Source organism: Xyrauchen texanus, chromosome 23 (assembly GCF_025860055.1).
Source record: "Xyrauchen texanus isolate HMW12.3.18 chromosome 23, RBS_HiC_50CHRs, whole genome shotgun sequence".
Lineage (NCBI taxonomy): Eukaryota > Metazoa > Chordata > Actinopteri > Cypriniformes > Catostomidae > Xyrauchen > Xyrauchen texanus.
Genome location: NC_068298.1, coordinates 34,724,846 through 34,750,895, shown reverse-complemented (window position 1 = coordinate 34,750,895; position 26,050 = coordinate 34,724,846). Strand labels below are relative to the sequence as shown.

The 26,050-nt window shown below is 37.5% G+C and overlaps 1 pseudogene; it reads right to left on the bottom strand.

Annotated features, from left to right (window-relative positions):
- The window catches only part of LOC127663475 (uncharacterized), a 33,473-nt pseudogene extending 12,526 nt beyond the window's left edge, over positions 1-20,947 (bottom strand).
- Between the last annotated feature and the right edge of the window lie 5,103 nt (positions 20,948-26,050).

Here is a 26,050-nt window from a genome sequence, read left to right as displayed (position 1 = left end):
CAGAGGGGTAACGTTACCGAGGGTCATCGTTTTCGGCTTCAAAAATGATTATCAAGATGGTAAAAGACGAACAGCGCTTTGCAAGACATGCAACGTTAAGATCGCGGACAGCCAGACGACAACCTCCAATTTCGTCCGCCATTTGAAGAGCCATTCTGCCCAGTAAGTGCTTGTCAATTTGTTAATTTTATCTGGTTAGTTGGTAGTTAGCTAATGTAATAATAGCAGGGTTCCCACGGGTCCTTGAAATCCTTGAAAGTTTGTGAATCTGAAAAATAAAATTCAAGGCCCTGGAAAGTTCTTGAAAATAAACATACATATACAGGTCCTTGAAAGTGCTTGAATTTATTTTGTGCAAGAAGTTTTCTGGAAAAACAAATCTGTCCATTAATTTTTTATTTCGCCAACACTTCGTGGCTTATGCTGCATACTAGCCTGCTTGATTTACGTTAGTTACGCGCATTTAAGTGTTTCCCGCGCGAGGTACTTTGTTTTGTACGTTGCCATGACGTTCACGCGCGCTGGTACCTCAACGTTTCCCACTCACAGACATTGCAAAAATAGGCTTATGGATATACTCTGAGTGTGTGTGTGTGTGTGTGGAGTGTGAGAGCGCGAGAGTGAGTGTGTGTGTGTGAGTGAGTGTGGGAGTGTGGGAGAGAGAGTGTGTGAGAGAGTGAGTGAGTGTGTGTGTGTGTGTGTGTGTGTGAGCGCGAGCGCGAGAGTGAGTGAGTGAGTGTGGGAGAGAGAGTGTGTGTGAGTGGGTGTGTGAGAGAGAGAGTGTGTGAGAGAGGGTGTGTGAGAGAGGTGTGTGGGAGAGAGAGTGTGTGTGTGTGAGAGAGAGAGAGAGTGTGTGAGAGAGAGAGAGAGAGAGAGTGTGAGAGAGAGAGAGTGTGTGTGTGAGAGAGAGAGGAGAAATGTAACAAAGTTTAATGTATGTAACTGTGTTTGAGAGAGAGAGAGGGAGGTGTTCAGAGAGGAGTCTGTTGGATGTTAAGCTGTTATATGTTTTATGGACTCAATGTTAAAAATTTAAAACATTTCAAACACTGTTGGCAGAAGTGAAAAATAAATAATTTTATTAAGTTACAATTTTGTTTGATTCCATGATGTATTTTACTGAACACGAGTATTGTAATTTACTGACAGTTACTTATATCTTGTCTTTTCACTTTATTATGATCAGATTCTGCAGGTAAAATTACATTAATAAGGTGACTTGACTTGGACTTGACATAGCCTGTGACTTGACTTGGACTTGACTTGACATAGCCTGTGACTTGACTTGGACTTGACTTGCCCAAGAAAAAAATACTTGGGACTTACTTGAGACTTGAAGGTTAAGACTTGAGACTTACTTGAGACTTGCACATGTGTGACTTGGTCCCATCTCTGCTTTGTGCTTTGTAACTTTGCAGACTTTTACATGCACAAACAGCTATATTACACACTAAAGGAAAGGTAAAATCCCAAAAAGCATTATAGGGCCTCTTTAAACCATGCTCCAGAAATGGCTCGTTTGGAATTTGTGGAACTTGTGACATCATAAGGACCAAATACATCTGCATAATGACTGCCTCAATCAAGACATCAACACCTATTTTTTGTAATTGCACCCTTGGCCATGCCCACTGGTGCTCAGACAGTCACACTCACACAGGTGAAGATGGGTGAGAGGGCCTGTCGTGGGAGATTCATCCAAAGGGGACATACACAAGACACCTTCATGAGCCAATCTGGATTTCAGTGTTTGTCAACATAAACTGCACTAGATGTCTTTGACTGTTATCATTAATCTCATGCCACTTTTAAAAGTCGCAATGTCTAGTCAGGACTCTAAAAAGGACACCCATCCTGTTTTATCTTGCTATTGTGCTGCTTGCATCCTGGACTGTTTTTGCACCACCTGTGCTATTTTTTGTTGTTAGTCTTTTGTACACATGGACATATTTAATAGTTTTGATGCATTTCCTGCAATGTGTGGTTCATTTTAAGCGCGGTACAAGCAAGTCTCTTTCAGCTGCCACCTCTGTGTGGGAGAAACACAAGCTGATCTGTGTGTAAACAAACACGGAATATGTGAGATGTCGCTTCTGTGAAGACCAGTGTCTCTGCTTTGGCCTGTTGAAGTCGACTGAAGCACCCAGCATCCCCATGGACTGGTTTACATTATTGTAATCAGAACAGTACAGCATGGAATGTATGTTTTTGGCTCATATCAGAGTGGATTGCTTGTGAACCAGTCACAATATGATTCAAGCACTGCAAAAGAATTGAAAGATATGGCAGTTAAACACTACCAGACCCATGAGTACAGTTTATTTCACAAATGTTTCAAATGTGACTTGATAGTTGCTGTGCTTGAGTGAACATTTTGATACATCCAGAAGAAATGCTGTACCCTGAAATGTAGTTTTATAAATTAGAATGTAAAGTTTTCTTCCGATTGATTTTCAAATATGACTGTATTTGAGGGACTGTCCGATGTTATCCAGTCAGAACAGTGGGCGTTTACACTGAAGTCTTAAAGGGCCAGATAGCTTTAAACAGAGCTTTTAGACAGAGGTCCAGAGACAGGTTGGAAAATCATCATATATTATAGAATTATGACTGTGTTGGTGCAAAAACACTTTACTGACATTATAATTGTACCTCATGGAAGATAATAAAATTATTAAAAAAAAAAAAAAAGAGTATGTCATGACCTGTTTAAGTGAAAAATTATCTGAAAATGTATAATCCATCTGTTGCGCTGACACCTAGGGGCATAGGTGCAACATCACGCAAAAAAGGTTGATATTACCGGAATATTACAAACTAAATTATATATTTCTGATTCTTCAATTCCTCTGCCTTTGGAAGTCCATACAAAGTCCAGTCTGCTCTGATTGGTCAGCTGGCCCAGTCTGTTGTGATTATCTTTTGTGCTAACACTTAGGTACATAGGTGCAGCATCATACAAAAAAAAAGAAAATAAATTCTGTTTACCCAATATATTGTAAAAATGCACTATTTAGAGCCAGCTATTAATAATTTATTAAGTAACTGATTCTTAGGGTGTGTTCACACTTGTAGTTTGGTTCTCTTGGTCCAGACCAAAACAGAAAATTAGACATTTAGTCCTGGTTCGTTTAGTGTTCACACTGGCATTTTTAACACCGAACCTAATGATACAAAACCAAAAGGCATCAGGAAAAAGTTACAACCTGATTGGAGAGCTTATATAACGTATATTTGTTGACGGAACTTCCAAAACAATGCTGGCTGTTGGGCGAAATGTCCTTGTTATATTTTATATGTATATATGGTGGTAATTTTACCAGCCAAGAATAAACGAAGAGTTAATAAAATGTGTAAAGGAGTCAAAACAGCGGCAGGAATTCCTCCGTTGCACACACAAACGAAGATATGCTGCAAGGACTGCTGACAGGCGATTCTGACACCAGTACCGAACTGTAATGGGCAACAGCTCATATGATGAGAAGAAGCAGGTATGCTTGAAGTCAGTATTAGGCAAATTACTTCCTGTTTTGGTCTGTTTAGATGTCTTTGGTCCATGTTGCGTACATATATCAATCGAACCGTACCAGAAATTGGTTGGAAGTGGACCGAAACCAACTTTTTAGGCGGATGGGATGGCAGCGTTCACACTTGTTCAAATGAACTGCACAAACAGAGCATTTGTGCGGTTCGCACTAGAGTTCATTTTAATCAAACCAAACCTGCCAAGTGTGAACACACCCTTAGATTGCATTCTTTGCTCTAAAATTTAATTTTACTCCACTGACTGTTAGATTTGGGGTTGGGGTGTAGGGTTAATAAAATAAACGTTCATGTTGACTGTAAAATATCATTTAAAACTAAAAACAACTCTGTTTACAACTGCTTTTGGCACCAATTTGAGGACATTTTACCTTGAAACTCCTGGTCACACGTGTCCTTATGTTCAAAAACACTTCCAGCATTGGCCACTGGGAAGCAGTGTTTCAAAATTCGGTAAGCACAGACCGATTTCAGCAGAAGAACTTTCGACCTACTGTTGCCATATTCAGTGTGAGTTGCTTGTTCATTAAAAAAAGATATCAGTTTAGTTTTTTTAATGTGCACATTCAGTTGTATAACACATTTCCATTAAACTCAACTGAGTAATCTTTATCACAATTAAATTAATGAAAACTTAATTTAGTTAAAAAGTACTTAATTTAGATTGATTTGATATTTGTTCTAATATAGAAACACATTGATCTTAAAAGTATTTGAGTGTAGCTTTCTATCCTACAATACAGGAACAGAGTAAGTGTGATTTGCATGAAGCAAAACATGATGTACCAATCAGACCAGATAATAATGAGAATGTCTCCTTTGCTTTTGCTTTTTTGTCTGTTTTGTAGATCAAAACAATTTAGAAAAAGTCAATCACTTTGGGTGGACATCAACAAACCTGAACATGCATGGACTGTCAAAGATTCACAGTAAAGTGGTTAAGAAAACGCGGACTTTTGGGCGCATTATGAAGTTTCAGGCATGATGTATGTGGTGCGTAACATTAGAGCACATTAATGCACTTTTATTCCTTTGAAACGACTGTGTTCTCATATAATAAACACAAGCAAGTGAGATCATGCAATCTATTTCCTGAGAAGCCTCGAGTGTAAGCCATAAAGTACTGTAGATTGGCATTTGCCCACTGTGCCTGTGAGAAATTTCCTCTTAAAAAGAATCACACATGCTTTGATCCACTAGTGAAATGCTCTGTGATTTTAAAACACAGGGTGAGGTTATTTCTTCCCACTTTAATTTCTCTAGACACGTTTCATCTGAGGTCTGTGCCACAGTTCTCTGTGATAGCATCTCTGGCTCCAGCCTGTGTTATGAGTGCTGGCACGAGACGAGTTAACAACTGCTAGAGCTGGCAACTTCTCTCACTGCAGAACCAATACCTGCACCATGGGCCAATGCAAACACATGAGCTACCCAGTGAAAATGGACAGAGCAAAAGAGAGAGGGAGAGGGGTTTTTTGGTATATATTTCAACTGCTCTCATTTCACTACAAAACACCAGAAACTGATAGATAATCCTGCTGCTTATGCTGTAAAAGTATTGTTTGGTGAAACCCTGCCTTAATATCCTGTAACATGAGTGAATCAGTGCCACTGGCCTCAAATTATCTTGCAAAATAAAAGCTTACTGTAAAGTTGGTACCGAAATGGGCAATAAAAGCAAGCTAAAAAAACAAACACTTTATGGCATAAAATTTAGCTTTTTCTTTGAATGACACTTACTCCAATTTAATCTCCAATCTCCAAAACACATTCTTTTGAGTTGTGTATTTTTTTTCTGTATATATATATATGCCCTAATATACATGGTTCAAGGTAAGTGGCAAGGCAAGAAAATTGACCCTTTGTTCTAAAAACTGGATATGTGTTACTATAAGGAGTGATTTCTGATGAGTTAATTTAGACTTTACCAAGAGAAATAAATGTAAACTACCTGTCAAAAACTTTTGTGGAGTACATTTACTTTTTTAACACATTCATGGTTCTATACAGCGCAACGGTGCCCACTGCCTTGGTTCTGGAAGTACCCAAAACAGGGATTTGTAAAATCCTTCATAAGAGTAGTGTCTCTCACAAGGGGAGTGTTTTCTCCCAATTCAGAATGCTCAATTCCCACTACTTAGTAGGTCCTCATGGTGGCGCAGTTACTCACCTCAATCCGGGTGGTCTGTCTCTGCTTCTGAGACAGTCAATCCACACGTGGTTCGTTGTGCAAGACACCTCAGAGACTCACAGCATGGGATGCTTATGCTATTCTCAACGATCCACGCACAACTTACCACGTCTCCCATTGAGAGAGAGAACCACACATCGTGACCATGGGGAGGTTACCCCATGTGACTCTATCCTCCCTAGCAACCGGGCCAACTTGGTTGCTTAGGAGACCTGGCAGGAGTCACTCTGGATTCTAACTCACGACTCCAGGCATGGTAGTCAGCGTCAATACTCGCTGAGCTACCCACGCCTGGTAACACCCACATTTAATGATCCAATCAATTACCGATGAATAAAATCATGTCCCGCCCTACATTTTTTTTCTCCCTCATTGAATATCCTGTTCCACTCAAAAATTACTAAAAAGTAAAATGGGTTGTGAACACCATTTCATAGGGTTTGACTTGATTATTGTCTCGACTCCTACTATAGTACATCCATAAATGGACAATTGCAACCGTGATGTTGACATATATTCTTAGGTTAAAAGCTTAAAATATTGAGGTAATGCTTGACCTGAATGGCTAAAAAACTGGTTACAGACCAAGGCCCAGTTGCAAGAAATACTTTAAGTTAAGAAAACCATTATAATAGCTATAATTGTAAGTGTATTGTCACTAAGGGTTCTTATTTTAAGGAGTTTCTTGGTCTTGAATCGGACTCGACTAAGGTGAGCTCAAACCTAACACTACCATTTCATGTTGACTTTTAAACATCAACAACAAAAACACAGGGTCTATCATCCTCACCTTCCTCATCTCTTTGTAGTTATGGTGTCTGAAGTACAGTTTGTCCTTAATGCCCTCCTCCACTTGCAACGGGTAGATACTGTTTGTATTTTAATCTAAACAAAATATTACAGTCCCCATATTTGATGCACAAAATTATAGTGTTACCATTTAGTTATGATGTTCAGTAATTATGAATTGGATAACTAAAAATGCATGTTGTGCTTAGTTTTCCTAATACTGTATATTTACCTGTGATTTCCATAGCATTTTTCAAACCTCCAAGACCAACTCACAGTCCATAACCTCAGCTTGCAGGCAGATGGTCACGTTCTTAAATGTAGTGTGCCACCGCTTGCTCGAGCAAAACCACCAAAACCGGCATTTCACTGTCCTGATTCCCCTCAAACACCTGTTTGCATAAAAGATTACTTCTGTAAGTGATTCTATTGATACGATCCAAATTACATTTGCCACAGTTTCTATTCTATCCTATCTATTCTATGCTCAAGGAGGGCATGCAAGAGACTGGCACAGTGGCGTCTGCAGTGGGCAGGCTATTCTTTTCAAAAGTGCTGCTTAACCCTGCCAACTGTTGCCAGTGACTGCCTCCAACCTGGAAAAGATGAATGAATATAATAAAGTTATAAAGATACTGAGGCTAGTATCCAACAGTAGCAGTGAATGGTTGAACCTACTGACTGGAAAATGGGACTTATATTCACTGTTTTCTGTTAAATAACAGGGAAACTGTAATGACCTTATACCTTATAGTCACACATAAAATGGTTAATATCATGAGAAATCAAACGTTCCTTGATCTTTTGAAATAAGAGGTTGAAGAAAATTTAAATCATTAAATGCTCATTTACATGTCTATTTTGTTAAAAAAAACTTGGCCCATCTAGTCATAGTGATGTAATATGGAGGAACAATGATAAATGAGTCCTAAATACCAGAAAAAACTAACTATAAGTGCAAAACGTGAGAGTCCACCAAGACTGTTATTGAACTGAATGATGGAGCAGTGTGAACTTTATTGGAACCGACAGCAAACCCGCGGCTTGTGTGTGAACAGAGCAAAACACTGGTTCTCATTTCACATAGGAAGATTGTGTTTACAACAAAGTCTTAAAAGCCAAGCAGCAAAAATGGCCTGTTAATTCTAAGGGTGAGAGAGAGTGCTGCAAGAGGTCATGAAAAAATTATGACTGTTGTTGGCACAAACTTTTACATTATAATTGAAAAAACAAAATATTTCATAAAATGATTATAAAACTTATGATGTGACCCCTTAAAAGTAATGCTCCATTCAATACAAGCTAAGCTCAATAGACAGCATTTGTGGCATAAATGCGATTACAGTAAGGCACTTACAATGGAAGTGAATGGGGCCAGTCCTTAAACATTCAAAGCCATAAGATGTAAACATTATAGGTGTTTACATGATTTTGGGGTGATAAAATCACTTACAAAACATGATCAGTGTAGTTATATCCAATATTACAATCAGGGGCTAGGAAAGGGAAGAGAAATCAGCCATGTACAAGTGGCCCAAAACTTGTTGTGGGATGGTTAACGCAGCGGCCTGTTTCAACTTATTGCCGCACTTTCGGCCCCGTTTTGTGACCAGTCCACCGGGAAAAGTCCCGGTTCTCCATATGGCCAGTCCGTCCCTGATTACAACCTTGTTGCCATGATGACATAATGCTCGTTAACCCTATTTGCGTAGTATAGAGATTTGAAACCTCTAAAATTATGATTCGTGGCAACACTTTAGAAACAGTGTATATTAATGTTTATTAACTGGCACAATTCACTTTTATTGTAAGTGCCATACTGTAATTGAGATTTTTGCTTTGTTTTTAAATAAAGGAGGGAAGAGTCAGATTATTTTCTGTGGTAATCAACAATGTCAAAAATGCTGTCGAGCTTAACGTGTATATTTCTTTTATTGTACACAAGAGAGGAGGAGTCCATGTACAGTAAGTTACAGTAAATGCAGTCATGCAGTTTTATAATGCACAGAGAAAGGGAGTTTTTCAAGAGTTAGTAATAAGCATACCAACGTACTGCCTCCTCTGTCCCATTCATGCATGACTTCCATTTAATGGTGTCATTGCTGACCTGCACCTTGACGGTTTCAACATAATCCAAGCTACAGAAAAAGTGTGACATTATGTTATTCTTATAATGTACTATTCATTTTAATTATGGTATTATGGTTTAGTATATTATGCATAAAATCTGTTACCTCCATATGGAGCTGCAACCCTGTTGAATGACTGCGGTGAACTGTGTGAGCTTCTTAGCATCTCTCTGTAGCCATTGGTTCTTGTCTTTGTACTGGGCACACCAAGCTGCATCATAGATGTCTCCATCTTCAACACCAGTCTTTATAACCAAACAGCACTCAACAGAGAGTAACTTTGGAACGACAAGGAACAAACTTAAATACCTAAAGATACTATTAATAATGGATACTTTATATTTATGATGATGCAGAGAGGAAGCACATTTCAGAAGAAAACTAATGTTACGTTTTTGGCTGTAGTGAGGCACACCTGTATATTGAGTCAGTACCTGTGTGGCTCCAGGCCTATGTGCTTGTGAGAAGAAGCCTGAAGCTGCGAGTCTTTAACTTTCAGAGACTCCAGAACCAAAGGAGGACATTCTGAGACAGCAAAGACCCTCACTAAAACCCTCACTCTGTTAAAACCCCCAAAATATAATACCCCAGACCCAGAAAGTTAAACCCTCCAAGCACAGTCTCAAGGCGAGAGAGGGTAGTTAGAACTGAGTGAGAAAAACAAACAATAATTTCTAGCATAAAGAAGAGAAACTCTGTTTGAAAGGAAATGTTGCTTATATTTGAAATAGGCTAAGAACATAATCATCTCTGAGCCGTCACAGAAAAAATAGTTTCATTACATTAATCACAGATTTTGTTGGGCATACATTCCTAAAAACTCAAATTTTCCTGCTGTCCAAATTTGAGAGAGATGCAGATCTGGCTCTTGACAGGGAGTCAGTGTGACGGTTTGTTGAGTCAGCAGTCTGATGGCACTGCTGATGTTTAGATGACCAAATTACATTGACCTGGAGTATTGTCCTGTTGCCCTTTAAAAATGAAAGTTTTATAAAATGACAATTTAAAGTGACAGTGAGGCTGTAGAACCAGGTTTTTGTGTCCAGTGTACCTATCTTTAAGAGGTGTTTAGAGAAATCTGGATGTAACTGGGCTTGTTCTACTACCTCTCACCAACAAACCAGCTAAAACCCCTCAATTCTGCACATGAAAGACCAGAGAAACTAAAAAGAAAATGAGCTGTTGCTTGTGGTGACAACTGGTTTGCTTAAAGTGGGTTCTTGAGATAAACACTTTTCCCATACTTCTGACCGCATTTAAAATTAATCTGTGCTGGCGAGTATTGACGCTGACTACCACCTAGAGTCGCAAGTTCAAATCCAGGGTGTGCTGAGTGACTCCAGCCAGGTCTCCTAAGCAACCAAATTGGCCCGATTGCTAGGGAGGGTAGAGTCACATGGGCTAACCTCCTCGTGGTCACGATTAGGGTTCTTGCTCTCAATGGGGTGTGTGGTAAGTTGTATGTGGAGCGCGGAGAGTAGCATGAGCCTCCACATGCTGGGAGTCATCCACGAAGATCTACTAAGTAGTGTGAATTGAGCATTCCAAATTGGGGAGAAAAAAATGTAATTCGAAAAAGCTTGCTGGGGTGGTCTTTGTGCTTCCGGCTGTTGGCTTTACTGTCGTCAGTCTCAAAGCTCTCGTGCTCACCAGAGAGGGTTTTAATGTTGAGGGCTTCTGAACTTTCCTGGTTCCTCCAGTAGTCTTGAATGGCTTCACTGTCGTGGGTTTCTGAGCATTTGTGGTCATCTCGGAGGGATTTACCATCTTTTAGAATCTACTTACCTTTGTAGGTGAGATTTTTCCATAAGTGCTGTTGGTCCTGTTTTTAATTCTGCCTCTAACATTTGCAGCTGCATCTGATGTCTTGCTTTTAGAGTAGATTTTAATAAGAGGCAAACTAGTTACTCCTCCAACTAAAAAAGTTAATAAAGTTAAAGTATGATGGTTTGAGTCACGGTTTGTTTCCTATTTAGACCATCCTGTAAAGTCTTGTCTCACAGATGCTGCTCGCTCTGAATTCAAATGCATAAGCTCCCATAATATAGTGAAATTATGAGCCACTTTGATTGCGAACAAAATGGCCTATATCTGAGAAAAGAGGGAGGGAAAGAGCATGCACGTCGGTCAGAAAATTAATGCCACACACATGCACACAGCACCAGTAGTGGTTCTAGGTTGTTTGGCGCCCTGGGTGAAATTCGCTTCAACATGCCCGGAAAGTTGTTTACCAGGGGGTGATTCTAAATGAGAACGCCCCCAAAGTTGTTGACCCTGCAAGATGCCACTCTAGGCGACTGCCCATGTCGCCCATGCTTAAATTTGCCACTGCATGCACACATTCTTTTTCTGCTTGTCACTAATGAGAAATGCAGGCTTTCTATTCATGGACAATCTCTCCAGCATCACAGCAAATTTGAGATAAAAAGCATGACGTGAAATATTAACAAGAAATATTATTGTTCTAACGTTTAAAACAGCATATCACTTCTCTATTATTAAATGTGTAGACCAAATGGGCATTTCATGCTATTTGTTTTTTTTTATTTATTTTTTTTTAATCTTATTTTTAAATATAGTTTAATGATTTACTCCAGATTAATGGGATAGTGGAGAATTCAGACCAAGCTATTTATTGGGTCAATACTATAATTAGGTGCTTTTTACTCTTTACATTTTTGACTGATTTCAATTTAAATGGCAACTTTTGTAAAGTGAATCTTGAGTTTTGAATGTTTTGACTGGACACTACTGGACAATTTAAAAATGTTACTCGGGGGTCTCACAAACGCACACACGCACACACGCACACACATGATTTTAGCTGTATCAATTATTCAATTGGCCTGCGGTGCTCTATAATACATCAAACAGAAAATAGGAAAAAAGCATGTATTTGCTCCATAGGCTAAACATGAGAAAAATGGCACCTGGTGGAAAATATAAAAAATAAAATTATTGAAGACAGGGAATGAAAGCATAATATCATAGAATTCATGATTTTGTCCTATAATGGCACTGGGATCAAATATTGCAGTTATTAAATGCATTTTTAGTCCTTAAGGTCCTGAATGCAAATATTTAGTGTACAGTGTATTATAGATGCATTATAGGAACTGAGGTTGAAATATTAAAATTCCCCAAAAAAATACACACCTTTGGCAGCAAAAATGATTGAAAAAATAAAAATGAAAAAGTAAAAATATATAAATATATATATATATATATATATATATATATATATATTTATAATATAAATATATATTGTAAATAATTTTAATACATTTATTGCATAATTTCCTCATGTCACCAGAGCTGCACATCAAACACAAGTAATAAATCATCAGATACGGTTTTCTCTCCATACAGTTAAGGGTTTAGTATTGCATTCTCTCACTAATATGTATACACTTGTGGTAAACTTGTAATTTCTACACTGATAGTAGAGTTTTCTGTATGTGTGTCCTTTGTCTTATTGTCCACCCTGTTCTGTTACAATACAGTCACATTAATTGAAGATCTACAGTATGTTATGAAATGAAGTGGACACTGAAGGTGACATCAGCCCATGAGAGAACAATAATACACAGTTTAAATAATACTTCTATATGTTTTCAGATGTTATCTATGTGGTCAAGCATAACATGTCCACTCTGTTATTAAAAGATATAGGGAAAATTTTTGCAAATTTAAAATGTCAATATATTTATGTGAACAGAAATACAATCATCAGTTTAATTTACAAATATGTCAGATAAAGTTTTCCCACTAAATGTCCACCCTGTTAATGTCCATTATCCTCTCTATTATTGTCCAGCCTGGGTGGACATCTGAATTTTTTAAGTTCATTTAGCTTGATCTGACTGTATGACCATGACTTATACAATCTTTGACATGCGCCTTTAATGATTTAACCAAAAAACGTGTAAAATTATTATTCAGTTTTCAAAAGATTCAAAACCGAATAGACATCAATTGCATTGACCTTCTTAATCACTGACTTGAATGGGTAAATCTGGGTAACGGTGCATGAAAACAATATATGAAGAAAATGTATTAATTTTAATTATAAGCAAGAACAGCATGTATGAGAACATTGTTATTTTTGTTAACATCTAAAACCATCAGAATTAAAAAAGAAAGAGTGTGCTGATAATAAGAAAAAGGAGAGTCCATATCTCACCGACCCGACCTCACACAGCAGGTTAACATGTTTGTCCACGAGATTTTCACTAGGTGGCGACAAAACACTATTTTTCAACGTTACACATGGACGCTCGAATGTGCACGAGAACTGCTCGAATGTGCACGAGAACACAAGACTGTGGAGGACTTTTGGAGTTACAGGACAAAGGGAGACCAGAAAGGCCTAATGAATGAAATAAAATAGCAGATTTATGTCTCTCTCTCTCTCTCTCTCTCTCTCTCTCTCTCTCTCTCTCTCTCTCCTCTCTCTCTCTCTCTCTCTCTCTCTCTCTCTCTCTCTCTCTCTCAGTGTGTGTGTTTTTAACTACAGAGCCTTAAAGTAAAACAGTGGGGTTATTTGTAACGCTGTCTGACTCACATGTGAAGTTTGAGTTCCTGCTGAGCTTTCCTATGGTAACGAGGTTAGAGACCACATCAACATCCATTATTGATGCTTAACGCGCTTCAATAAACTTACAACCATTTCAGAAATGCTCTACTTTTGTACAAAAACAGACAAACAATTCTGAGCATTTAAAGAAGTTTATCATTTTATGTTTTATCAATTATTGAATGAGTGGTGTTTTCTTCTGCTCTTTTTTAAGTAATGCTGGACTTGCTTCCTTTTCTCAAAATACATTTTAACATTAGATATTAATGTGGTTGCATCATTTACTGAAAGTAAACTGCAGATGATAGATATTTACAGTATATACAGTAGATACTATTTGAGTGATGTGAATGTATTCTATGTTAGTGTTTATATAACACCTCATTTTAATTTTAAATGCATTAATTGTTGTCTGAACCAAGAAAGCTATGAGGGTTCAGTTTCCTGCAGAATTCAATTTACCCTCTTTTACACATGGACACATACCGGATGCATAAAAAAAAAAAAAAAAACCATGCCTGGAGTTTGCATGAAAATTCCTTTCCTCAACCTGTCAGTTTGAGCCAGTACCACCCACTGTGGAGAGTGAAATGTCAATGCTTAATAGGAAACTTAACACTGCAAAATATTCATTACCTGCTCCACTCCTTAATGATGCTATGTATAGACCGTTGTGCTGTTATGTTGTCAGGATAGGTGTTAACATGACTTCATTGAGCATACACTATTTGAGGTCATCTTCTTGCAATTAGAGCCTTCCTAGTAAAGCACATCATTCTACATTGACTAAAGCACATGCATATCAAACCAGAAGTACACATATTGTCAAACAGTAATACGTTTGGTAGGCTCTTAGCAAAAAATATGAGGTTGTTTGTACTTCAATTGTTTTTGCATTAAATCAACAGATTTAGTGTGCAAATGCAATGAAATAATAACAATAAAATAACAGAACAAAAAAGAAAACATAACATATACTGCTCCCAACGGTCTGGTTGGACATTATACAGTAGTTGTTGTGAATATAGCACCATAAATTGAGTTACTGATAAGAATATGATCTGCCAGATAAATTAAATACAACCTTATGGTTTTAATATTAGATTGTATAATATAAAACACACAACTCTGAGCAATCCTATTATCAGGCCATGTGCAACTTATAGACAGACAGACAGGCAGACAGCCAGCCAGAGAGACAGACAGACAGACAGACAGTTTTTTTTTAAATGTTCTGGTTTCCTTCACTCTGCAGCTGGTCTGTTTTGTTTAGCAAGTTAAGAAGAGACTTTTCCCTTCATCAGAGGCAAGTCTTAGCTGAACTACCAACAAGCATGTGTGTGTGTGTGTGTGCGTGTGCCCTGTACAGTGACCCAGTAGTGGTGGTATGAGAGCTAGCTCCTTTAATGACCTATGAGAGCTGTGGACCCAGGCCATACACAGGGAACCTGAGAACCTGCTGAGCAACATCTGTTGATCTAAGCCAGGTGAGGGGCCCACACTCCAGCCGGCAAGAGTGAAAGAAAGGGCCAGGGACAAGGCTTTGTGTGTGTGTGTGTGTGTGTGTGTGTGTGTGTGTGTGTGTGTATAAGGGGAGTTTTTTTTTTTTTACACGATTGTTGTATGAATTATTAATAGCTTTGTATGCTCTGATCAGTTCCTGTACAATATATAATTTGTTGTGTATGGGTTTGCATGCCAAAGAGGTCATGATTAATATCTGCTTTTGTAAAATAATGTTTTAAAGACTCGGCGTTGGTGTGTTCCAATTTGATTCAACTGTAAAATCAATGTTCTGTCTGATAAAACCACACAGAGGAACAAAGATCCTATTTCACAACACCTTGTTTGACACAAGTGCATACTTCACATGAAGTGGAGAGAAAGTTTGAGGTAACTTATTCTGTCTGGCTCGTTATAATTTTTAAGCAAGCTGTACCACTTAAATAAATCACAAAAATACTCATACAGCAGGTGAGCAATATCATTTCACAGGAGTCTCACATAGACACTGCCAGAGCTTGAGAAATGTAACATTACAATGAAAACTGCCAAGCCCTTAAACCAGAGATGTGATCAAAAGCAAACAGAACACAAGACAGGGGCATAGCCAGCCTAACCCCAACTGTTTTTCTTTTTTGGAGTGGAACTGAAGCGAGACTTATTAAAGGAATGTTCCGGGTTCAATACAAATTAAGCTCAGTCGACAGCATTTGTGGCATATTGTTGATTACCACAAAAATGTATTTGACTCATCCCTTCTTTTCTTTAAAAAAAGCAAAAATTGAGGTTTCATTGATGCACTTACAATGGAAGTGAATGGGGCCAATTTTTGGAGGGTTTAAAGGAAAAGTAATGTGAAGCTTATCATTTTATAAAAGCACTTTCATTAATTCTTCTGTTAAAACTCATGTATATTCTGAGATGTATAGTTGTGTAAATCTACATTTTTAAGGTCATTTGAGGGTTTTAGGGTTAATGGCATTAAATCATCATGGCAACAAAGAAAAGGCTAGTAAGTGATTTTATCACACTAAAATCATTTAAACACAAATACTGCTTATGTCTTGTAGAAACCGTGTACATTTGAACATTTAGGTGCAGATCGGCCCCATTCACTTCCATTGTAAGTAACACAGTTTTTTGCTTCTATTTATTTTATTTTTTTATAAGGGACAAGTATAAATTATTATTTTTATTATTATTATTTTGTGCCACAAATGCTGTTGATTGATCTTAACTTGTATTGAACAAGTAAATATTGGTTATTGTTACTCAGTAAGTCGTTATTTAATAATGACAAATTTTTTCCTTTTAAAATTTTTGTTGCTTGTTTAGAATCAGAACTAGTGATTCCTGATTCCCAAAGAATCACTCGTTTGAGTCGGTTCTTTTCAATGAATTGCTCAAACAGGAAGGCAAAACAGTGTGAATAGGCTTCCGGACCGCTTGCGCACAGACAGAATAGTTTGGAGTGATTTCTCTCATGGTAAAGAGTACAGGGAAAGTTAAGAACATTAAACACCCATACACATACCCTCAGCTCCTTATGTCTTCAAATCCTAGAAACACCCCTGACACAGGACATGAAAAAAGACAATTAGTAGTGCCATCAGATGTTTCTATTTTTATCTGGTACAAGTGAAGTAATGTTGAAATGCTATGATCATATACTGTAGAGTTAGTTAGTTTTGCACTGTGTGTCATCTCATTACAACCGTGAACTATCTCTACACTACAGGACTTCAGATTGATAAATATTCATTCTTTGCCCCCACATGAAAATCTCACAGCATGCTGAACTTCACTGCTCAAATATTGATTTCTGTTAGGCATATAAATGTATCAAAACTATGGCTTGTTCAGAAGATTTTGTAGAACGTGTGGAAAGTAAATGTGATGTAGTTTAATTGAAATGTATGTATTGATTATGTCTATAGCTAAACACTCTAACGGTGAAATCTTAGAATTCATACAACTTTTCTAAATTTGGCTAATTCGTGTGATATCGTATGACTGCACTCGGATGAATTCGTATGACTTTCACTACAACCAATGACATCGCTGGACATGGTTTCCATCTAATACATGACAATTACTTGCTTCTGTCACACACAACAGCATCCTATCATGTTTACACAATCTACTGATTGGTTACATTTAGATTTGGGTTTGGGTAAGGGCATAATATTAATAAGCATGTCCAACTCATAAAATATGTACAATTTCTAATGAGATCTCTCAATTAGTTCATTAGTTATGTTGGTAACACTTTACAATGGTTGTAATAATTCACATTAGTTAATAACATTAGTTAACATGAAGTAACGCAGTACTTTTACAGCACTTATTGGTTTATGCTAATTTCAACATATTTATACATACATTTTAAAAATGATAGTTCAATATGTTATCAATAGTAAATGCATTATGAACAAGCATGAACTAATACTGAACAAATGTATTTGTTTTATAAGGAAACATAAAATAAAATAATGCTGTAAAAGTAAATTGTTTATGAAGTTTGCGATACCTGAGACACTGGCAACACTTTACAATAATGTTCCATTTGTTAACATTAGTTAACAACATTATTTAACATGACAAAACAATGAACAATACTTTTACAGCATTTATTAATGTTAGTTAATGCCAATTTTAACATGTACTAATTCATTTTTAAAAGTTACATTTGTTATCACTAGTTAACACACTATATGAACTAACATGAACTATCAATTACAATGATATTAACTAAAATGAACAAAGATTAATAAATATAATATATTGTTAATAGTTTGTTCCTGATTCCTAATGCATTAACTAATCTCAACTTATTGTAAAGGGTTGTGTCATTTGTCATTTCTCTAAAAGAGCAGTGTTGGGAACTTCTTCTAAAATGTTAATCATTAATTACTGATTACTTAATAGAAAAAGTAATCAAATGACTAATTACATCTAAGTTACTTTCTAAAACACTTCAAAATAATGTCTATATTTCCTCCTTGTTCATTGTGGTATGCAAGTCATACATTTCTCACTTTAAATGAGAGGTGCAGTCCCTTTAACTGTCACAAAAAGCAGTCAGCATAAAGGTAATACACATGACTCCAGTGGTTTAATCCAGGTCTTCTAAAGGGATCCAATTGGTTTTGTGTGAGAACAGACCAAAATATTAACTCCTATTTCACTGTAAATCTTGGCATAACAGTCTCGATGCTCAATCATGATTTAAAGTTATATTACACTTCCTAGTGCTTTACACATGCGCAGAACACTATATGATGCTGTAGGAAGTGTTATCGAGCTTAAAATCATGATCGGTAAGGATACGGCTTTCAAAATTTATATTGAAAAAGTAATTACATACTGTAATCGCTTCAGAGGACATTTATTTAACCACTGGAGTCTAATTTTTGTTTGTGTTCAGCAGAAGAAAGTAAGTCATACACGTCTGGGATGATATCATTTTTTGGTGAACTATCACTTTAATTGAAATTCAGTCACTGTAATCTGATTGGAAGAATTTACATTACTTTTTGGCTAAAGTAATCATATTACACCCAACACTGTAAAATGTATTCTATTGTCCTTTACCTGGTGTATTGTACTGTGGATTTAGGATAATTTGGTATTTGTATTATTTTAACTCCTATGTAATCCATTTAAAATAATAGCTTGCAACATTTTACATTGCATAATTTTCTCAGAGATTAATAAGTGAATGCATGTGGTGTGTTTTAGTGAAATGGAAACTGTGATCAGCAGGTGGCAAAAGCTTCCAAATCCCTTGACATCACTTTATTGTATCAACATACTGTAGTATATAGGTAGTGAAGTAAAAAGTTGTAATCTTGAATTTAGCAGAGCTTTTCCGCTACAGAATCTGTTAAATGTTAGATTTACCAGTAGCGTGTAACATCCACCAGAAAAGTTTAATCCTATCATAAAACTTTCCTCTTGCAACTTCCACTGATTCATCTGAAAAGAATACCCCAGGACATTCCCCTTCCATGAACAATACATGTGGAAGTGTCATGTAATATTGATGGGTTCAGCTGATGATCTCCCGACGACCCCAGTTTGGTCCCTCTCATGTTCTATAAAATATACATTATTCTTGTCCCCATCCTGCCCCTACCCCTCAGCATCCCATAATGCATTTGTGATGTTCTGCTGGGCCTACTGCACAAAAACACACACCTGGCAAGAGCAGAGGATGATGGGAATATCAGCATGATCTCCCTTGGTGAAGAACAGCTTTGAGTTTCAATGTTAAATTTCAGGTTAGTTTTGAAAAAGAAAGCTGTCATAAAGAAGAAAGAAAACCAAACACAGATACAGATTTTCACCTAATTTTCGTAATAATTCGGGGTCTGGAAATCCATTCTCTGACAACTTTTTCCCTATTATTCATCTGAAGTTCCTGCACATCAGGACTTAAAGGCTGTATTCACAGTGGTTACGCAGTTCAATATGGTTGTTAGCCACGTAATGCTAAATAGAGCATTGTTCAACAATTAGTTCCTTAAATGCTATTGGCCAATCAGCTGTCCAAGAGTGTAGATATTTATTACCAACAGCATTTGGTGGGATGCTTCACTAGATAGTATTCCAATCAGGTTTTTAATGCAATTTTTTAAATATCACTTGCAAAAACTGGATGGACACCAATAGATGTGAATGAAATCTTCAAAAAACGAATGTGCTTGCTTGAGGTGAATATATCTTATAAGAAGACATGTGTATAAAGGGATGTATATGCGCATCAAAAAGGTTCTAAAAGCGGCATGTGAATTCTCAATTTTCTCAAAGAATATAAACAGTATCATTAAAAATTTGAGCCAACAGAGCCAAAGCCTGTAATCAAAATGATTGGCTACAATTATCTCCCAGAACTGTCTGACACATTTTGGCTCCCAGATTTCTTACCTAATTTCGCTTGCCGCTAAACGCTAGAAAATATTAATTTCATGAGAGGCTTTTGACTGAATGCTGTAAACCCCAAGAAAGGTATTACATTGAACAAAAGAGCCACAGTGGCTACAACTTATATTTTGTGTCAATTTCCTGAAAGTGATGACTTTGCTCTTTTGAACACATGAGTTGGAAATGCTGCTTTATTCAAATTTTTATTTTGTTGCAATATTCAGATTTTTCAGAAAAATGTAATTCGGAATTTGTATGGAAACATATTTGTATCACTATCCTAAAGATAGTCTGTGTTCGCTCAGGAATTGCAGTCCAAATAGGAGTGGGTTTTTGATACTTGGTTCACTTTGATTTTGGTCACTGAATCGTTCAGACTCCTTTTCAGGAGATACACCTTCACACCAGCAGGTTGAAACAAATGAGCACCTTTATGATGTGAGTGAGTCATGGAATCATTGACTCAAGTTATTCGTTAAACAACACTGAGTCGTTTACGACCAAAACTGTGGAGGTGACTGAGAATGGTTCGTTGACTCAAACGATTCATTCGTTCAAAAACACTGATTTGTTTACGAACGAATTTCCACCAGCTCAAAACCAACCACCGTATGAGTACAGTGGAGTGGTGGTGGTGTAGTGGTCTAAACCACATAACTGGTAAACTGGTAATCAGAAGGTTGCTGGTTCTATCCCCACAACCTCCACCATTGTGTCCTTGAGCAAGGCACTTAACTCCAGGTTGCTCCGGGGGGATTGTCCCTGTAATAAGGGCACTGTAAGTCGCTTTGGATAAAAGCGTTTGCCAAATGCATAAATGTAAATGTAAGTACAGTGCAGAGAGTTGTGCTTGATTCTTTGGCTTCTTTTGGAACCTGTTCTTATTACACCTGTCAGTAAATATGGTTGTCAGTCCCAGAAACTGTGTGAACAAAGCCAAAGAGTATGCTTGATTATCTCACAGCTACTATTAGTGATGTCCAACCTTTCATGTTCCTTTCTCCCCTCTTTCTCTAGTCTCTCTCAACCTGTTCACCTACATCTGCTCTTTTGTCTTTTTTATCAGTGCGTCTTCCCTACCTCTGCTGCTCTCCTCCCCTGATTCTCTCTTTGCATCTTTCTCATTAACACCTGGCCCTGATCCATGTAGAGAGGTGGCCTACTGCTCTTTAAGAGGTTCTCATGGGCCACCTGTGCAGCCCTGGCACCCTGTGTTCCTCTCCTTAGACCTGAGACTGTGCCATCTGCCTCTGTCAGTGCCAATGCTGGGTACAGGGAGTCAGAGTGCATGAGGCAACCCTTCTTATCTGAAAGATTTCTGCATGCACTATGACTGCTGCAGCTCTTCAGGCAGAAAATACTAGTGCACACAAAAGTTGAACTTTTTGTATATCCATATGATGTTTTTACACTGGGCTTAAATAGGGGAGTCATCAATACATTTGCAATCAATTTGTCCTGAATGGAGAGGTCATGTAAACACAGTTGGTCGTCTTTTAATTCACTCAACTGGTGTCTATTGTCTGTATTTAGAGTTCCACAAACACCCTACACCCACACCTACCCCTAAACCAAATCACTATGAGGAAAACAAACATAATTTCTATTTATTTTTATAAGCAGTATTAAAAGAAATATTAAGAGTGGAGACAGGAAGCAGGAGAGGAAAAACTGGGGCAAAAGAGTCGAACAGTCTTCCGTACGAGAAAAGCACACCCACAGTGTCTTTACACACTGCACCATTGAAGTGACATTTGAGGGTGCAGTTTGTTTTTAATTTCAATATTTCCACCAGACTATTTCAGTGCAAATAGCCACACTGTGTGGCAGGTGCTATTTACATCTAGTGCAAATGGTCTCTCCGATAATAAAATGCAATTTGCCATATAATCTTGCATGGTTGGGATTATAAAATACATAGTTTTAAAAGAGAGAAAAAATACTTCCCAAATCGATTGGTCTTGATTGGTATCTAAAATATTTTGGTGGAAATTCATCTGTTACTTGGTAGAAACAAGCCAAATTAGGCAGATGCCAACATGGATACATAGCGAGACATGCCCTCATCCTTGAAAACTATGAACAAAAGTATACAAAGTAGAAGAAAATACGACAAAATAAGAAAAGAAAATATGGTTTACTTGCAACAAGCATAGTTTGTTCCGCCACAGTGTGTTTTGTATAGTGAAATTTCATTTTGCATGAAACTTTCGAATTTAAAAAAACATCACCAAATATTAAATCTATAAACACAAGTCTTTGAGCTTTTCAAAAGGAAGATCTGAACACATCACAACAAATCATCAAAATATAGTTCATGGTAATAAAGTCAAATTTCAGTGTTTGATCTTTAAGGACTTGTCCATTTACTTTTGCACAATGAGCAATTTTGGCACTGTTCTGGATCAACACTTGATGTCCAATGTAAAATCTGTGTCCTGAAACAAATACAGTCGAAAACTGTGGCTTTACAGTGTACCTTTTTGTGGAGTTTAGCTCTATTCTTGTTGCAACAAAAATAAACAAGAACGACTTAAATTATTAAAAGACTCTTTAAAATTGCTGTTGTAGAAACAAGAATATTTGTTTTTGCTTGCAAAATGTACAAAAAAGTGAGCCTTACTTTAAATGTTTGTCTGGCATGGAAAATGTCATTAACAAACCATGTTTGTGCCAACTTGAACAGGCAATATGCTGTTTACCTAAACCACTATCTGAGCAGAGAAAACAAATATTTCTAGTTGAGAGAGGCACTGAGAGTCCCATGGGGGCAGACTGGAGCTGCATTCTCTGCAGCACAATACTTCTGCACCTCTGTTCGAGAGTGTTGGCAAATGCAATCACCCAAAAAGGCAGGATACTTTTCCATGTGGACAACTGGAGAATACTACTGGGACTGGGAAGTGAAATCGGCCCTAAATTTGAAATAAAAAGCAGCACAAAAGTTGTTGGGGGTGGGGGGGATGGTAGTTGCCCAAAAGTTGTTGAGTGTGGGGTGGGGGGTTGGGTTGAGGGTTGGACCGGTTTCAACCAAATGACTCCAATGCTTAAATTAATGTCTTCTAAAGCGACATAAGTGCTTTTGGTGTGAAAAAGATATTTAAGGACTTTTTAACTACAGGTGAAACTCGAAAAATTCGAATATCGTGCAAAAGTTCATTAATTTCAGTAATTCAACTTAAAAGGTGAAACTAATATATTATATAGACTCATTACAAGCAAAGTAAGATATTTCAAGCCTTTATTTGATATAATTTTGATGATTATGGCTTATAGCTTATGAAAACCCCAAATTCAGAATCTCAGAAAATTAGAATATTGTGAAAAGGTTCAGTATTGTAGGCTCAAAGTGTCACACTCTAATCAGCTAAACACCTGCAAAGGGTTCCTGAGCCTTTAAATGGTCTCTCAGTCTGGTTCAGTTGAATTCACAATCATGGGGAAGACTGCTGACCTGACAGTTGTGCAGAAAACCATCACTGACACCCTCCACAAGGAGGGAAAGCCTCAAAAGGTAATTGCAAAAGAAGTTGGATGTTCTCAAAGTGCTGTATCAAAGCACATTAATAGAAAGTTAAGTGGAAGGGAAAAGTGTGGAAGAAAAAGGTGCACAAGCAGCAGGGATGACCGTAGCCTGGAGAGGATTGTCAGGAAAAGGCCATTCAAATGTCTGGGGAGCTTCACAAGGAGTGGACTGAGGCTGGAGTTACTGCATCAAGAGCCACCACACACAGACGGGTCCTGGACATGGGCTTCAAATGTCAAACGTCTTACCTGGGCTAAAGAAAAAAAGAACTGGTCTGTTGCTCAGTGGTCCAAAGTCCTCTTTTCTGATGAGAGCAAATTTTGCATCTCATTTGGAAACCAAGGTCCCAGAGTCTGGAGGAAGAATGGAGAGGCACACAATCCAAGATGCTTGAAGTCCAGTGTGAAGTTTCCACAGTCTGTGTTGGTTTGGGGAGCCATGTCATCGGCTGGTGTTGGTCCACTGTGCTTTATTAAGTCCAGAGTCAACGCAGCCGTCTACCGGGACATTTTAGAGCACTTCATGCTTCCTTCAGCAGACAAGCTTTATGGAGATGCTGACTTAATTTTCCAGCAGGACTTGGCACCTGCCCACACTGCCAAAAGTACCAAAACCTGGTTCAATGACCATGGTATTACTGTGCTTGATTGGCCAGCAAACTCGCCTGACCTGAACCCCATAGAGAATCTATGGGGCATTGCCAAGAGAAAGATGAGAGACATGAGACCAAACAATGCAGAAGAGCTGAAGGCCGCTATTGAAGCATCTTGGTCTTCCATAACACCTCAGCAGTGCCACAGGCTGATAGCATCCATGCCACGCCGCATTGAGGCAGTAATTAATGCAAAAGGGGCCCAAACCAAGTACTGAGTACATATGCATGATTATACTTTTCAGAGGGCCGACATTTCTGTATTTAAAATCCTTTTTTTTAATTGATTTCATGTAATATTCTAATTTTCTGAGATTCTGAATTTGGGGTTTTCATAAGCTGTAAGCCATAATCATCAAAATTATATCAAATAAAGGCTTGAAATATCTTACTTTGCTTGTAATGAGTCTATATAATATATTAGTTTCACCTTTTAAGTTGAATTACTGAAATGAATGAACTTTTGCACGATATTCAAATTTTTCGAGTTTCACCTGTATATGTAATCGCTTCCGGTCAGCAGCGGTATACACATTCACAAGAGTGCTCATGGTCTCTCGTGTAACATATGTAATGTTACGGATGTAATCTCATGTTTTTCTCTCAGTTGAGTCATCTAGGATAAGCACACAAACACACCGTGAGTAAATATATTGGTACAAATACAAATACAGATCTAAACCAAACTCAACCGCTCGTGCATCAGTTCTTGCTTGAAAATGCCAACTCGATTAAGTTACAAGCGCATCCTGCTATGGATCACAGTTAAAAAGTACTTAAATATTGATCTTTTTCACATCAAAAGCGATCATATTCCTTTAGAAGACATTAATGTAACAGCTGGAGTCTGTGATTTTTGGAGCTTCAAATGGTCTGATCACCATCTACTTGCATTTTAAGGACCTACTGAGCTAAGATATTTTTCTATTTTTCTTCAAATTTGTTCTGCTGAAGAAAGAAAGTTATACACACCTGGGATAGCATGACAGTGAGTAAATAATGAGAGAATTTCCCTTTTTTGGTTAACAAACCCTTTAAACCTGAGCAATTTGGTGATTTAAAAATCAACAAAACAAAATCCATGCCTCTTAAAATCTACACCTGCATTAGACAGCTATTAAAGGCTTGTCAAAAAGAATAACAATTAAAAGCACAAAAAAATTAATGAAACAACATAAATTTAAAAGAATTTAAAAGAATTTTCCACGCTGAATTCAAGTCAAGCTCAGTCGACAGCATTTATGGCACGATGTTTATTACTATAAAAATCTAAAATGGGTAACCATGAGGCACTTACGATGTGAAGTGAATGGGACCAATCCGTAAATGTTAAAGTACTCACCGTTTCAATAGTATTGCCACAAGACGTAAACAATATGGGTGTTGACATGATTTAAGTGTGATAAAATTGCATATTAACAAGTTGACCATTTACAGCTTCTTTGACATGATGACATAAAGCCATCAACCCTGTAATGAGCACAGAACAGCATCCACCACAACAGATGATTTAAACAACTTTACAGCTAAAATATTAAACAAAATTGAATATAAGAATTAATGTAAGAGCTTTTATAAAATTATAAGCTTCATATTTCTGCCTTTAAAGCCCCCCAAAACGGACTCATTCACTTCTATTGTAAGTGCCTCACTGTAACCATGAAATTTGCTTCAGATGAAATAATTAATTTGTGGTAATAAAAATTATGCCACAAATGCTGTGGAATGATTTTAATTTGTACTGAACCCAGAATAACCTTATTGTTACTAAGAAATAACCCTTGTGACAACTAGACCCAATTTCCCCCTTCACCACTGTCCACCGAGTTCCCAGCTTTCCCTTCTTGCTGGCTGAGCCTAATTCAGTGTCATGTTCGGGGCTACGAGGAAGCCCAGATTGTGAACTAGCTCCATCCTTGTGTGTTATTTATTGGGTGGGCAGTGAGTTGCAGTCTCCTTATTTACACCAGATTGCTTCTCCAGATGTTTTTTTGGGAAGAAATCCCCCACCCCTCTGATTACCTCCCTCCCACCGCCACCCACCTCTCTTTGTCCAGATGGAAATTATTTTTTTGTATGGCTCTCTAATCCCTTTCTTTCCAGGGCTATTTTCCACTGCATTGTGATAGGAAAGTTACAATGAGTCAAAGAGAAAAGCACAGGGTTAAGGCCAAATCTTGTCAACGGGAAACAATCTCTTCTACTGGTTGTTAAA